The 15782-nt window shown below is 41.1% G+C and overlaps 1 protein-coding gene across 10 annotated transcripts in view; it reads left to right on the top strand.

Annotated features, from left to right (window-relative positions):
• Positions 1–339: 339 nt before the first annotated feature.
• Positions 340–15782, top strand: part of AKAP13 (A-kinase anchoring protein 13) — a 340842-nt gene continuing 325399 nt past the window's right edge. For all 10 annotated transcript variants that reach the window (XM_079914830.1, XM_079914822.1, XM_079914829.1 and 7 more), the window contains exon 1: positions 340–547. The gene's annotated coding sequence lies outside the window, so the exon portion shown is untranslated. The remainder of the gene's footprint in view (positions 548–15782) is intronic.

Genomic DNA, 15782 nt, shown 5'->3' with positions numbered 1-15782 from the left:
GAGGAAGGGAGTCTTCCGGAGTCAGGGAGCAGAGGAGAGGGTGGGTGAGCATTTCAGTCGGCACCTCTACCAGCCACCCGACTTTGATCACTTTGCCGCAGCGATGCAGCTGCGGTCAACCTCAGCCTTCCTTAGCAACCCGAGGGGACCGCCCAGGTGTCTTCCTATTGGTCTCACGGAGCTTGATGGGCAGCTCTGCTGTGCAACCCCGGCTCGCGGCCCCCGGCTCCGCGCTTACTCACAGGAGAGCTCGGAGGCGTTACGGCCCTTCCCGGGTGCCCCGCCCATCCCCGAGTAGCTTGTGGCGCATGCGCGGGCTCGTTGAGGCTGTGTGTAGGGACAGCAGGGAGCCGGAGCCGCTGAGGTGAAGCTCCTAGGCTCCGCCGAGGTCGCCGCGCCCTCTCCTCGCCTCTGCCGCCGCACTTTCAAGCCGTTGCCACCACCACGGCCTTTGCCGCCGGAGGAGCGGCCGCCTATTGTCTTTCTCCGCGGCGAAGGTGCGGAGCTGCTCCGGCTCGGCCCGCGGGGGAGCCCCGGGCGCCTCACGGTGAGAGCGCAACTTAGTTGGCGGAGTTGGGGGAAGTTTTGTGATTTGAGGAGGGGTCGCGGGTGGGGAGCGCGGGGCCCTTCCCCAGCGGCCGGTCCTCCGGCGGGGGCCGGAGCGGGGGTCCGGGGCTGCGGGGGCTGGGCAGGGGCGCGAGGGCGGGGATGAATGGGCGGCGCGGGAGCGCCCCCCGGCTCTGCGGCCCCCGCCTCCCTCCGCGGCCCCCTTCACGCATTGTCTGCCCCGGGGCCGCGGCGCGCCTTGCCGCTCCCGCAGCCCAACTTCGGGGCCGCCTCCACTCCCGGAGTGGGGGGCACGGCCGCCATGCCCCTTCAGGTGCCTGGACCCCCGGCCTTGCCCGGTCGGCTCCTATGGGAGCGGGGGCCGCGGTAGCAGCTGCGGCTGCCCCACGGGTCCCTTCCGTCCGGGAGTCGGCGAACAAGTGCTGCGGCCGCGAGGGAGCGGCTCTCGGGGGCCGGCGCGAGCGGTAAACACGCCGGGCCTTACCCGCCTTAGGGGGGCGCTCTCAGGGCCTGTTCCCGGGGGCGCGGCCGGGGCACCCGCGCGGGTCGGAGACGTGCAGCCCGAGGGGACCCGCTTTGGGACCGTGCCATGGGCTCAGCTCTGTTGAGTTCAGATGCAAACATACTTTGAGACCAAACCAAACTTTTTTTGGGATAAATATGGCTATTGAACCCCTCTCCCTTCCCCCCGTTTCCCCCCCCAAGTCAACTCGTATGTTAAGATTTTAAAATAAATGTGGGGGAAATCCTCAAGAGTTTTTCTATCAGAAAAAAGGATTGGCTTTTTTTTTTTTGAACTAGTTCTTACAGCAAAATGATTCCGTCACATTTAAGTTTCTAGATCTTACTGTGAACTCAGGAGTTAACAATGTAAGTTGGATTGAGCAATATTTTGGTGTTCGTCTTAACTTTTACACTCCTCAGTGAAGTTATTTTGAGAGTTTGTTGCCCCAGGCATATAGAACCAAAGGAAAAAGCAGTGTGCCTTTTTTACTTATTCAACAGCCCCCCCCCAGTTTTATTTTCATAAATAACTTTATTTTTTTAAACCGTTGGATTGCCCAGATCAGGATAAATGCTGGCAGTTTTGGAAAGATCATTTTTGCAAGTTTGTAAAGGATCAGCTGTTGTGAGTGATCAGAGTTGTGATCAGAGTTGTGATCAGCTGAGATAAATCATTGTTACAGTCCTGTAGGCTTTCGTGGTCTCTAGGGGATTTGCAGACTGCAAGAAGTACAAGCCTTGTTGTCAAGCTTTGGGTGCATCGGTTCTGCTGAATTCAGTTCATTTGCCTTATGATGTGAGAATGATTCTGTTTAAATCCCCTCGGTGGAACAAGCCTAAATGTCTGTCAGATTGCGTGGTGGAACAAAATGACCAGAATGTGTTCCTATCAGTTGTATATCCCTTTGCCATCTGCTAAATTAACAAGAAAAATTTGAGAAATATGGTGTGGGTCAATATGCATTGATTGGTTTCTCATGCTAAGTGAGTAATGTGAAGTGTTGCCCAGGTTTTCCTGGTTAGGTTGGCCTAATTTTGCTTTGAAAAAGCAACTTACTTCACCTGACAAAGCTAAAGAAAAATGTCCTAATGGCATAAGCTTGTATTTTTAAAGTACAACAAGGTCACTTTTAGGAATCATAATCCTTGCTCTTAGGGCTTTCCTTCCTGGTTGTGTGGTTGTGTGTACTGTGTGTACCTGTGTGTGGGGCGGGACGGTGACAGAGGTTGGAAGGCGTTGTCAGGGAGAGACAAAATGTAAACAAACACTACTTAGAACGTGTGACAAGTAGGCCAGTTGCTTTCCCTCTCTGATAGCATGTTATACATACTTTTGTTTTAGGATTTCTCACACTTCATTTTTTTTGCCTGACTAATAGTAACTGCATATGTAGTATAAATGGACTCCTCTTCTAGCCTGTTAACTCCCTGAGGGCTGTGATGGGTCTTAGCTTTGTGCCTCTGTGCCAGGAAGGAGTCTTAACACAGCTCAGGTGCTCAGGATGCGTTTGAATTGGGTGAAGTGCTTGGTACTTCACCCTAGTGTGGTACCCAGAGAACCACTAACTCTGGGGACTTGTTAAACATGGCAGCTCACTTGTAGATCTGTGATGAAACGTAGTGTACTTTATAAGGATTTCTAACCTTTCTTTTTAACCTGTTAATTACTTCTTGAAAAGAATTGAGGTTTAAATAGTGCGCTATGGATTTCAGAAAGTGGTTCTAATCGAGAAAATTTCTCCCTTTTTTGGTGAAATGATTAAGACTTCTGGACTAATCCATTCACTCCTCTGCCTGTTCATACCTCTGTTGTGAAATGGGGAGGTAGCACAGTTTAGAAGAATGTACATTTTTTGGAATTAGGTAAATTTGAGTTCAAATCCCCACCCTTCCATTGACTAGTTGGGTAGCCTTGAGCAGGTCACTTATCCCCTCAGAGCTTCAGTTTCCTACTGTGTAAGGTATAGTAACATACTTTACAGCATTCTTAGCAATAAATGAAACTATGTGCCGTACTTCATAGGGTGCCAACCGTTAAGTAGGTGCCTGTTACCTGGTAGCTGTAATGACAGTAATTTGGATAATTTTTGTATGAGTTAAAGCATTTTTAGAAGTCTGATGCTTCTGAGCACAGTGGTTTAGCTGTCTGTTTCGTAGAGGGGGAATGCTTCTGAGAATTGAGAGTCTTAAATGCAGTTTTTTAAAGGTGCGGGTTGAGCTGAATGTTAATAGAAAACAGCAGTTTTATCTTCTCAGTCTGCTCTTAGTCTTTGAGTGGGCTTTGCAGAGTGTCTCTGTAGGATAGAACTCTATGCATTTATAGTGTTTAGGAAATCGTTAGAGATGGGTTGTTTTCAACATTTGTAATAGGATATCTGAGTTATTCAGTTCCAGCTTTTCTTCCTTATTTTACCTTAATTTTGAAAAATAACAGGCATCGATTATGACTACGTTTCTCAAACTTGATTAAGATGGGACTGGACTGTGGGTTAATATAGCAGTAGTACAATTCAGAGACTTGAGCAAATCATTTACTTCCCCTTCAAGATAACACTTTTGAAGGTGCCACCATTTGTGGAAGGAAACAGTGATTTAAATCAGTTATACCAGCTTTGTTTAGAATATTCAGAATACCAAGTGGAATAAATACATTCTAGAAATATTAACCTGTCATGGACATTTCTGTATATTGAATCTCATCTTTCCATTTATTTTCTTATAAAATAAGGGCAAAAAGTTAACCATGAAGGATTGTAGTAAACCTTTAAAAATTATATTTGACCAGACTCACGTATTCAGGAAAAAAAGTTGACAAAGCTAGATGAACACACTTGGACTTTTGATAATCCCCTCTTTTAAAGTTAACATTGAAGTGTGCTTGAATAAACTTGGTTATTACTGATGGGGACAGGCATTCATTCAGAAGCAGTGCTCCTGAGTCACTGTCGGGCTGCCTTACCCCACTGTAAGTGGGGGAAGAGGAGGAAGCTGTTCGTGGAAGGAAGTTTGTTTCATTCATATGTCTTCACATTTATGGTCTTGTGGTCCAACTCTCGGTTGACTGGGACATATAAGTAGAAGATGGGTAGATAACCCATATTTGTCAATCCTTGCTCAGAGAATGGACCAGTAGACCTGATACTGAGATACTGTGATTGTTACGAATACTTGTGTGGGACAATGGTGTGTTTTCCTTTTTTACCTCTTCAGAGCTGTGTTCAAAGCGTGGGGAAGGTGTGGATATCAGTGTGTGTGATGTGGGTATTGGGATGGGGAGAAGGAGATGGTGTGAGGGATTTACAATTTATGTCACTCTGTAGGCTCTTCTATTAGAAATCAGTCCTTTTGATATTTATTATTATTTATTTTGGCTGTGCCGGGTCTTAGTTGCGGCATGAGGACTCTAGTTGCGGCATGAGGACTCTAGTTGCGGCATGTACGTGGGATCTAGTTCCCCGACCAGGGATCGAACCTGGGCCCCCTGCATTGGGAGTGCAGAGTCTTACCCGCTGGACCAACAGGGAAGTCCCAGAAATCGGTCCTTTTGAATTTTCACTTATGATCCTATCTTAAGCCCATATTTGGCCACAAAAATAGTCTTTACCACTTCAAAAGGCTAGTTATTCCTGAATGGTTAGGAATTAAGTATGTCACACTGTAATGAATTAGTCTTTTAGACAGCCAAAGATGTCAAGCAAGAGAACAGCACCTAGGAGCTATGTAGAGTTTCACAAACCCAAGATAACTCTCCGATGGTGATGTCTACTGAAGGCATATGATACGGGGCCACATGGCTGACTTCACATCCGAACTTCGCCAATTATTGGCAGTGTGTCCTTGAGCAGGCCACTTCATCTGTCTCAGACTTAGTATCCTTACTTATAAAATAAGAACAAATTTGATATTGTCATCCTACCTACTACCACTACTGTCATGAGAAACGCTCGAGATAAAGCACTATAGAGATGCTTTATCATTTTGTAGTTTTGTTGGTTGGCTACTGGTTTGGATAAAATTCAAATCCTAGTCTATAAAAGGAGAAAACATCCAACTAAGTTTATTGGTTTTTCTTTATAAATATTATACCATTTCTGTTGCCATTCTCCTTACTTGTGAAAATGGATACTTCTTACTTTTGGCTCTTCTCAGATTTGCTTTTATAACATATTTGTCATGGAGTATTTTTCTAAACTCAGTGCTTGCTGTGAGACCCAAGTTACTCTGAAATCACAGGAACTGACATTGGATGCCAGTGCTTGAAGTCAGGTGAAACCACAGTAAACAGTGAACAAAGAATGTCAGAATGTTTCAGAAGAGTACAAAAGAAGCTAGTGTAGTTGTCTGATCTTTACTGACTCATTTTCTTAAATTATTTTTTAAAAGCTTAAAAAATCAGGGAGTGTGCCTCTTATGTGCCAGATGTTATACTATGTGTCTTACATGCATTTATTTCATTTTTGAAACCAACGTATGAAGCAGGAATTATTAACCCATTTTAAGGGGAGGAAACACCCTCAAAAGTGATTTGACAGGGGTCACATAGTTGTTAAATTTTTGGTGCTAAAATTTGAACTCAGATTATTCTGGCTCCAAAGGGCATGCTTTTCACATCATTGATGCTGTCACCTGAAAAGAGTACATTTTTAAACAAATCAGGTTTACTGAGTTATTGTTTATATGATAAAATGCACCCATTTTAACTATATGGAGTTTGGTGAGTTTTGACAAATGTATCCATGCATGTAACTTAACACAATCAAGGTATAGAATGTTTCCATCACTCCAGAAAGTTCCCTTTCTGCTTTCCAGACAGTTCTGCCTTCAGCCCTCACCCTGCTGCCTACCTTGCTATAGGCAACCACTACTCTGCTCTCTGTCACTAGAGTTTTGTCTGCAAACTATGGCCCTCAGGCCAATCTGGCCTACTGCCTTTTTTTTTTTTGGTTTATAACAAAGTGAATCAGCTGTACATATATATATACCCCATATCTCCTCCCTCTTGCATCTCTCTCCCACTCTCCCTATCCCACCCTTCTAGGTGGTCACAAAGCACCGAGCTGATCTCCCTGTGCTATTCGACTGCTTCCCACTAGCTAGCAATTTTACATTTGGTAGTGTATATGTGTCCATGTCACTCTCTCACTTCGTCCCAGCTTACCATTCCCCCTCCCCGTGTCCTCAAGTCCATTCTCCACGTCTGTGTCTTTATTCCTGTCCTGGCCCTAGGTTCTTCAGAACCATCTTTTTTTTAGATTCCATAAATATGTGTTAGCATACGGTATTTGTTTTTCTCTTTCTGACTTCACTCTGTATGACAGACTCTAGGTCCACCCACCTCACTACAAATAACTCAATTTCGTTTCTTTTTAGGGCTGAGTAATATTCCATTGTATATATGTGCCACATCTTCTTTATCCATTCATCTGTCGATGGACATTTAGGTTGCTTCCATGTCCTGGCTATTGTAAATAGAGCTGCAATGAACATTTGTTTTTTAATAAATAAAGTTTTATTGGGGCATAGCAGTGCTCCTTTGTTTACATATTGTCTGTGACTGCTTTGGTGCTACACTGACAGAACAGTTACGAGACGCCCTGTGGTCCACAAAGCAGAACATATTTACTATCTCACTTTTTAGAGAAAAAGTTTGCTAATCCTTGTTCTACATAACCAAATATAATAACACCTAAAATATGAACAATTCTATAGAAGTATTCAGTGCATATTCAACTTTCCCTATTAGTCCTCCATATATCTTTTTATAGTTGATTAAAATTTATAAAAAAAGGATAATATTCCATTGTGTGTGTATTGGGCACTTGGTTTGTTTCCATTTCTTGGCTCTGGTAAATAGTGCTGCTATGAACATTGGGGTGCATGTATCTTTTTGAATTGGAGTTTTAAACTTTTTGAATTAGAGTTGATTGCTTTCTTATTATTGCCCCATCTGAGAGTGCAAAGACTTGCCCCTGTATTTTCTCCTAGAATTTTTATAATTCAGAGGGTTTTTTTTGGTTTTTTTTTTTTAGTTTTATTTCTTTTCCAATTTGTATTCCTTTTGTTTGTTTTTCTTCTCTGATTGCCGTGGCTAGGACTTCAAAAACTATGTTGAATAATAGTGCCGAGAGTGGACATCGTTGTCTTGTTCCTGATCTTAGAGGAAATGCCTTCAGTTTTTCACCATGAGAATGATGTTTGCTGTGGGTTTATCGTATATGGCCTTTATTATGTTGAGGTAGGTTCCCTCTGTGCCCACTTTCTGGAGAGTTTTTATCATAAATGGGTGTTGAATTTTGTCAGAAGCTTTTTCTGCATCTATTGAGATGATCATATGGTTTTTATTCTTCAATTTGTTAATATGGTGTATCACATGAATTGATTTGCGTATATTGAAGAATCCTTGCATCCCTGGGATAAATCCCACTTGATCATGGTGTATGATCCTTTTAATGTGTTGTTGGATTCTGTTTGCTAGTATTTTGTTAAGGATTTTTGTATCTATATTCATCAGTGATACTGGTGTGTAATTTTCTTTTTTTGTAGTACCTTTGTCTGGTTTTGGTATCAGGGTGATGGTGGCCTCATAGCATGAGTTTGGGAATGTTCCTTCCTCTGCAATTTTTTGGAAGAGTTTGAGAAGGATGGGTGTTAGCTCTTCTCTATATGTTTGATAAAATTCACCTGTAAAGCCATCTGGTCCTGGACTTCTGTTTGTTGGAAGATTTTAAATCAGAGGTTCAATTTCAGTGATTGTGATTGGTCTGTTCATACTTTCTATTTCTTCCCGGTTCAGTCTCGGAAGGTTATACATTTCTAAGAATTTGTCCATTTCTTCCAGGTTGTCCATTTTATTGGCATAGAGTTGCTTGTAGTAGTCTCTTAAGATGCTTTGTATTTCTGTGGTGTCTGTTGTAACTTCTCCTTTTTCATTTCTAATTTTATTGATTTGAGTCCTCTTTTTCTTGATGAGTCTTGCTAATGGTTTATCAATTTTATCTTCGCAAAGAACCAGCTTTTAGTTTTATTGATCTTTGTTTCTATTTCATTTATTTCTGCTCTGATCTTTATGATTTCTTTCCTTCTACGAACTTTGGGTTTTGTTGGTTCTTATTTCTGTAGTTCCTTTAGGTGTAAGGTTAGATTGTTTATTTGAGATTTTTCTTGTTTCTTGACGTAGGCTTGTACTGCTATAATCTTTCCTCTTAGAACTGCTTTTGCTGCATCCCATAGGTTTTGGATCATTGTGTTTTCATTGTCATTTGTCTCTAGGTATTTTTTGATTTCCTCTTTGATTTTTTTAGTGATCCCTTGGTTATTTAGCACCGTATTGTTTAACCTCCATGTGTTTGTGTTTTTTACATTTTTTCCCCCTGTAATTGATTTCTAATCTCATAGCATTGTGGTCACAAAAAGTGTTTGATATGATTTCAGCTTTCTTAAATTTACTGGTTCGTGACCCAAGATGTGATCTATCCTGGAGAACGTTCTGTGCGCGCTTGAGAAGAAAGTGTAATCTGCTCTTTTTGGATGGAATGTCCTATAAATATCAATTAAATCTATCTGGTCTGTTGTGTCATTTACAGCTTGTGTTTCCTTATTCATTTTCTGTTTGGATGATCTGTCCATTGGTGTAAGTGAGGTGTTAAAAGTCCCCCAGTATTGTTGTGTTACTGTCGATTTCCTCTTTTATAGCTGTTAGTAGTTGCCTTACATAATGAGGTGCTCCTATGTTGGGTGCGTATATATTTATAATTGCTGTCTCTTCTTCTTGGATTGATCCCTTGATCATTATATAGTGTCCATCCTTGTTTCTTGTAACGTTCTTTATTTTAAGGTCTATTTTATCTGATGTGAGTATTGCTACTCCAGCTTTCTTTTGATTTCCATTCACATGGAATATCTTTCTCCATCCCCTCACTTTCAGTCTGAATGTGTCCCTAGGTCTGAAGTGGGTCTTTTATAGACAGCATAAATATGGGTCTTGTTTTTGTGTCCATTCAGTGATCCTGTGTCTTTTGCTTGGAGCATTTAATCCATTCACGTTTAAGGTAGTTATCAATATGTATGTTCCTATTACCATTTTCATAATTGTTATGGGTTTGTTTTTGTAGGTCCTTTTCTTCTCATGTTTTCTTCTTAGAAAAGTTCCTTTAGCATTTGTTGTAAAGCTGGTTTGGTGGTGCTAAATTCTCTTAGCTTTTGCTTGTCTGTAAAGCTTTTGATTTTTTCGTCGAATCTGAATGAGATCCTTGCCAGACAGAGTAATCTTGGTTGTAGGTTCTTCCCTTTCATCACTTTAAATATATCATGCCACTCCCTCTGGTTTGTAGAGTTTCTGCTGAGAAATCAGCTGTTAACCTTATGGGAGTTCCCTTGTATGTTATTTGTCATTTTTCCCTGGTTGCTTTCAGTAATTTTTCTTTGTCTTTAATTTTTGCCAATTTGATTACTATGTGTCTCAGCGTGTTTCTCCTTGTGTTTCTCCTGCCTAGGACTCTCTGCGCTTCCTGGTGTTGGGTGGTTATTTCCTTTCCCATGTTAGGGAAGTTTTTGACTATAATCTCTTCAAATATTTTCTCAGGTCCTTTCTCTCTCTTCTCGTCCTGGGACCCCTATAATGCTAATGTTGATGCAGTTAATGTTGTCCTAGAGGTCTCTTAGGCTGTCTTCATTTCTTTTCATTCTTTTTTCTTTGTTCTGTGGCAGTGAATTCCACAATTCTGTCGTTCTTCTGCCTCAGTTATTCTGCTATTGGTTCTTTCTAGTGTATTTTTTCATTTCAGTTATTTTATTGTTCATCTCTGTTTGTTTGTTCTTTAATTCTTGTAGGTGTTTGTTCTTTAATTCTTCTAGGTCTTTGTTAAACATTTCTTGCATCTTTTCTATCTTTGCCTCCATTCTTTTTCTGAGATCCTGTGTCATCTTCAGTATCATTATTCTGAATTCTTTTTCTGGAAGTTTGTCTATCTCCATTTCATTTATTTGTTTTTCTGGGGTTTTATCTTGTTCCTTCATCTGGTACATAGCTGTCTGCCTTTTCATCTTGTCTTTTGTGAATGTGGTTTTTGTTCCACAGGCTGCAGGATTGTAGTTCTTCTTCTGCTGTCTGCCTTCTGCTATAATTCCGAATTTTACATTTAGGTTTATGAATCACTTTGAGTTATTTTTTCAAGGGATGCAAAGTGTGGATTGAGATTTATTTTTTTTGCATATGGGTGTTTAGTTGTTCCAGTAGTTTTTTTTGAAAATACATCTTTCTCTATTGAATTACCTTTGTACCTTTGCTGAAAGCCAGTTGATCATATATGTGTGGGTCTGTTTCTGTATTCTGTTCCATTGATCTGTGTCTTTCATTTTTCCATTACCACACTCTTGATTACTGTAGTTTTATACTAAGTCTTGAAATCAGGTAGTATGAGTTCTCTAATTGTGTTATTTTTCAGAATTGTTTTTGAGTATTATAGGTGCTTTGCCTTTCCAAGGACATTTTATTTATTTATTTTAATTTTTAATTAATTAATTAGTTTATATCTGTTTATTTTTTGGCCGCATCACGTGGCTTGTGGGATCCTAATTCCCCGACCAGGGGTCAAACCCAGGCTCTCGGCAGTGAAAGCACGGAGTCTTAACCCCTGGACCACCAGGGAATTCCCTCAGGTACATTTTAGAATCAGCTTGTTGATATATATAAAAAATCCTGCTGAGATTTTTGATTGGCATTGCATTGAATCTGTAAATTACTTAGGGGAGAATTGACAGCTTAATGATATTGAGTCATGAACATGTTATATTTATTTACTTAGACCTTTCTTGACGTTTTTATTAGTGTTTTGTAGTTTTTTTTTTTTTTTTTTTGCGGTACGCAGGCCTCTCACTGTTGTGGCCTCTCCCTTTGCGGAGCACAGGCTCTGGACGTGCAGGCTCAGCGGCCATGGCTCACAGGCCCAGCTGCTCTGCGGCATGTGGGACCTTCCCGGATGGGGCATGAACCCGTGTCCCCTGCATCAGCAGGCAGACTCTCAACCACTGCGCCACCAGGGAAGCCTGTAGTTTTTAATAAATGGATCTTGCACATATTTTGTAAGATTAGTATGTATTTCATGCTTTCTGGTGCTCTTGTAAATGATGCTTTTAAAATTTCAGTTTCCAGTTGTCCATTGCTAGTATGTAGAAATAGGATTGAATTCTGTATGCCGACCTGGTGTCTTAAAACCTTGCTAAACTCACTTGGGATCTTCTTTATAGACGGTAATGTCAGTGGCCAATACAGGAAGTTTGATTTCTTCCTTTGTAGTCTGTATGTTTATTTCTTTTTCTTGCTTTATTGAACTGGCTAGGACACCCAGTATGATGTTGACGAGGAGTTTTGAAAGTGGACATCTTTTCCTGATGTTAGGGGGAAAACATTTGTGTTTCACCATTAACATGATGATCTTTATAGTTTGTTTGTTTTTGTAGTAGTAAAGATGTCCGTTATCAAGTTGAGAAAGTTCTGTTTCTAGTTTGCTGAGAGTTTTTGTCATGAATGGATACTGAATGTTGTCACAGGCTTCTGCATGTATTGAGATGATCATACGTTTTTTCTTCTTTATTTTGTAGATATGGTGAATTGCACTGATTTTTGAATGTTGAACTAGCCTTGTATTCCTTTGGTAATCCTCAGTTGGTCATGATGTATTTTTTAAAAATCTCTTTACTATTTATTTATTTTGGCTGTGCCAGGTCTTAGTTGTGGCATGTGGGCTTCTTAACTAAGAAGCATGCATGTGGGATCTAGTTCCCCAGCCAAGGATCGAACCCAGATCCCCTGCACTGGCTGGGAGTGCGGAGTCTTACCCCCTGGACCACCAGGGAAGTCCTCATCATGATGTATTTTTATATATTGTTGGATTCAATCTGCTATTGACTGTTTTTTATTTCTTCCATTTGTTTATGTTCATTAAAAAAACAATTCTTGGTCATATGTATAATGTTCATATAATAGTTGTTAAAGTTCTTGTTCATTAATTCCATTATTTCTTTCTATGGGCTGATTTTTTTTTCCCCCCCGTCTTGGGTCACATCGTTTTGTAATTTCTTGTTAGATCCTAGAAATGGTGAATTTTAAGTTGTTGACTGCTGTTGATTGGTCTAAGATAGACCAACCCTAACTCTTGTCCTTTTACTCTAAGGCTTATTTTACCCCATTACTAAGGCCTGAAGCCTCCGTAGTTTCCATTGAAGAATGAGATGTTCTCTGCTCTGGGTGGTCAGAATATGAATGTCTGCCAGCCCTGTGTGAGCTCTGGGGTAATGTAGCATATAGTTCTTGGGTCATTCTTTGCCTACCTTTGTAGATTTTTTTACAGTATGTACACATGGCTTATTATTCAGTATTAGACTCAAGCAGGCCTCTGTGCTGATTTCTGGAGATCCTTGTTCATGCAACTCCTTCCTTTCTAGTACTCTGCAGTTTTTAGGTTCCTGAGCCTTCTCATACTCTTTGACTTCTTAGCTTGAGAAAACCACCATGGTCTGCTTGGGCTCCTCATTGCAGGTGGTCCAGCATGTGACTCCAGGCTGAGAAAGCTGCTGTACTTGTGAGGTTCACCTCATCTCTTCCCTTTGCTAGGGATTGCAGTCCTGTGCTGCTGGTTGTCCAGAAGCTAAAAGATGTTGCCTCATATATTTTGTTCATTTTTCTGGTTGTTGGAGGGTGGGGTGTGTGGCAGGATAAGTCTAGATCCAGTTACTCCATCATGGTTGGAAACTGAAATCCCTTGGAAGAGTATACTTTATTGATGGTGCTCAAAGTCTCGTTATAGGATTCTTCAAGTCTTTGTGGGTGTAAATATCAAAGAAATGTTTGTTAAATGTTTACTGCCTGTAGCTAGCCCTTACTCTGTAGGTAATACAGAAAAAGTAGATATCTTCTAGTTGAAGAGGTATGTACATAGTACATACATGAGATTAATCAAAGATGTGAAATGCTCTAGTGATGAGCAGAAAGAGAAAGGTCACTGTGGTCTGATATTTTCTTATAGAAATGTTTTCCTTTACATTTTTGTTTCTTAGCCTGTGTTTATAATTCCCTTTTATGGCACAGGATGAAGTGGGTCAGTGGGTAGAGTATTGGCTCTTTCATATGCATTTGGTGACTTATTTGCTCTGTGGCTTTAGGTAAATTTTTAGTCTCTGAAACTCAGTTTTCTCATTTGTAAAATGGGCATGTGACATACCTTGTAGGGTTGTTTGTTATTCAACACATATTTGGGTGCTTTCTGTACATCAGGCACTGTGCTAGGTGATGAGAGTTCAGTGACAAATAAAACGTAGTTGTTGCCATCAAAGGGCTGACGTTTTAGCGAGAGAAGCAGAACACAAACAGGTAAAAAACAACTTTGGTGAGGTCTGGTTTTGGTAATTGTAGGAAGAATATGAAGATTATTAGCAAAAATTGGGGAGGTCAAACAATACCTTTCTGAGGAGATGAGATTTGAGAGAGACCTGAAGGAAGTGAAGAGAGCAAACCACCTGAAGGTCTCTGGATGTTCCAAGTCGAAGGAGCATCAAGGGCAAAGAGCTTGAGGTGGGAGTATGAACAGGGAGGCTAAGGATGGGGCGAGAATAATAGGAGATAACGTATATGTACGTAGGGGCTTGGTCGAATAGGCTTTTAAGTAAGATGGCAAGCAGCTGAAGGATTTGAGCAAGGAATGACAAGAGCTGATTTAGGTTTTGAAAGTTTCACTCTGAGTGTGGGGAGCAGGAGGTGGAAACAGCGAGGCTAGTTAAGAGTTTTACACTAGCCCAGTCTAGAGCATATGGTGGCTTGGGTTAGGGTGTGGCAGTGAAAGTCTGAGAAGGTTGGAACCTATGTTCCTGTGAAGATAGAACTGATAGGATTACTTATGGATTGGGAAAAGGTGTTGAGCAAAGAAGGCAAGCAAGGATGATTCCTAGGTGTTATGGACAGCTGGGTGAATGGTGGTGTGGTTTCCTGAGTGGAAGAAGTGAAGCGGTTTTGTGGCGAGGAAGAAGTTGATTTTACTTCTGGACATGATAAGTTTGAGATCTGTGAGACTTTTAAGTGAAGATACTAGTAAGCATTTGGAGGTGCAGACCTGGAGTTGAGGGCTGAAGGCTGGACTGGATTTACAAAGTAGAGAATTGTAGCTTGAGAAGGGAGGGTGGGGGTTATTGTGGGAATTAGGGATATCTAAAGCTCTTGGCACATAGTAGGGCAACATGGCGTGGTAGCTAGTAATAATAATGACAGTGGTAAAAAACAACAGCAACGACAACAACTGGGTATGACTAAGAGCTAGATATAAAAGAAGCAAGATGGTAGTGACCAAAAACAGCACCTTGTGTCAGTGTTAGTTAGGACTCCAAACCTGCTGAAAACTTTTCTCCTCTGAGCACGATAAAAGTAACATCAGTGAAAACTGTTGTACATTTTCCGTCTCTATATCAGTGATCTTCAGATGTGATTCAGGGATGTCATTACGTGTAGTGTACACACAGTACACAAGATAGTTTGGGAGGAGGCTGTTGCAAAGTGTTAACTGTAGTTTCGTTTGAGGAGTGAGATGATGGTAGAGTGTCTTTTGATCTTCTAAATACTTTGCAATGTATATATTTTTCTTTAATCTCTCTTTTTTTCTTTTTTAAATAAAGAGAGGTAATACCTTTGTAGCATCTACTCAGTTGGTGAGCCTCTGGGCTGATGAGTTTCATTTGTTTGTGGTTGCTAACACTACAGATGGGTCTTTGACTGTGGTCTGTTGTCTTGAAAATTTGAGCCCTTGATCACAGTGGGGAATTGGGGGAAAGAGTATGGGTGGTTTTGATAAGAGTCCACAACAGCTCCTGGGAAAATTGTTAGCACATGTTCTCCCCTCCCAGGCTGGTTGTGACACCGCTTTGTTCAAAGGGGATGTTATGTTGCATTTGCATTGTGGTGGGCAGATCACTTCAGGTAAATTGAATCGAGCATGACTTTTTTTTTTCTAAATCTGAATTATAACTATCCGTACTAACTTAGATTCTTAGAAGTATTCCTTTTCCCAGGTGATAACTGCCAAAGGTGACAGGGATTTTTTGCAGATTTGACATTTTCTGTAATTTATGAGTCATTTCTGAAAACACACTTAGTATATTTTGAAATGGTGTCTGTCAATTAATCCATCTACCTGGTGTTGCCTGTTGAGTTCTACCCTGTTTAAAGTCATTGTGTTTCTGGAGTCAGAGAAGAGAGGTCCATTGTGGCATTACATGGGAATCATTTCTGTTACCTTTTATAATCTAGAAGAAAGTGGTTTTTTGCCTCTTGGATACCTTGTGCACAGAGAGGCCTGGCTCAGAATACAAAGGAACTCTGGATGTGGCCTTGGAGTTTGGGAGTTATTTAGGGGGAAAATGTGGCAATGAGAGTTTGAGAAGTAGAGTTCTAATTGTTCATTTGGTCACATGAAACCTTGGGGTCTGGCTGAGGTGCTTTCTCTGTTTGAGGATTAAGGATGCATATGGGTCAGTGGACAGGAATGACCAAAGCTTTTGCCTGGGCCCCCCTGCTAAAAGGGTGCTGTATGCTTAGAGCATAGGACAGTGTGTATTTAAAGGACTTTTTCACTCTAGAGAGATCTTTTGCTCAAGATCAGGCCATTTCCCAAAAGGTGTTTTCTAAAAAGTGAAGTCACTAAAGGGAAGAAGAAACTTTTACTGGGTGC

Source organism: Stenella coeruleoalba, assembly GCF_951394435.1.
Source record: "Stenella coeruleoalba genome assembly, chromosome: 2".
NCBI lineage: Eukaryota > Metazoa > Chordata > Mammalia > Artiodactyla > Delphinidae > Stenella > Stenella coeruleoalba.
Note: the sequence above shows the minus strand (reverse complement) of the source record. Positions and strands in the feature narration are given on the sequence as shown.